Below are 1,056 nucleotides of genomic sequence, written 5' to 3' on the forward strand. Positions count from 1 at the left end.
CCCCCCCCCCCCCAGCGCCTGTGTGCGGAAAAAACCTTGCCACTTTCGGCCTCAGCGTTAGGAAGTATCCCGTGATATCAGGTCTCGCGATGTAACAATTTGCTTCACGGCACTGCATACATACGCCCATTCAGGAACTGGCTAACAAGGTAGTGATGGAGTTTTTCCGAGTTTTTCACTTTGTCATCATAGCTGAGCCGGCAGTGAAGATAGAGAAACTTAGGAAAGCATTGTTGGAGGAACAGAGAAAGAAGAAACAGCAGACTGACCGAGCGAGGAGTCAGACACAAGTAAACATAGGAGATGCCAAATATCTATTCTTAAGCTATAGGAGGAGCTCCATAGGGAAACCTGCGAGCAAAAAGCAAGAAAACAGCGAAGAAATGGCCAAAACTGCATAGGGCCCCTTTAAACACCAGGATGTTAGCATTGTCAATTTGGGCAAGATAGCATCTTGATGTTAGCATTCAGCTCAAAGCATCACTCAACCTACGTACAGTACATCCAAACCGAGCCACTAGCGTAGCTGTAGACTCTTAGTCTTGTTACACCTCAAATCACAAATGAATGTGTCATTTGTAATGCAGGGAAATACACCAAACAACAATACATTTCTGAAACATGAATACATTTCAGAATTTGGTTTGCCACTGCATATTGGATTCAAAGACCTTCATTTAGATTTGATGTAAAAAAAATAAAGGAAAATGTCTGAAGATGAATGCATATGTCATGTGCGTTAATGTTGATATATGATGTGATTGTACAACTGAAGCATTAATACAAACAATAAATCAGATTTTTCCAGGGCTAGGTTGTTGACCTCAGCAGACGTCCTGCCCTTTTGCCTTTCATACACTCAGACAGTAACGTGACTACATGAGAAACTGTGGCACATGAGCTGGCCTGGTTAAATTGCATCTGAAATTATAAAATGAAGTGGCGTATGGAAATGGTTGTCCAAAATTGGAAAACCTCATTTTCTGTGTACATTTGAGTCTCAAGTCTCTATTCACCTCCCTCTTTCTTTTCCTCTTACACACACACACACACACA

The sequence above is a fragment of the Etheostoma spectabile genome, chromosome 3 (genome assembly GCF_008692095.1).
Source record: "Etheostoma spectabile isolate EspeVRDwgs_2016 chromosome 3, UIUC_Espe_1.0, whole genome shotgun sequence".
Lineage (NCBI taxonomy): Eukaryota > Metazoa > Chordata > Actinopteri > Perciformes > Percidae > Etheostoma > Etheostoma spectabile.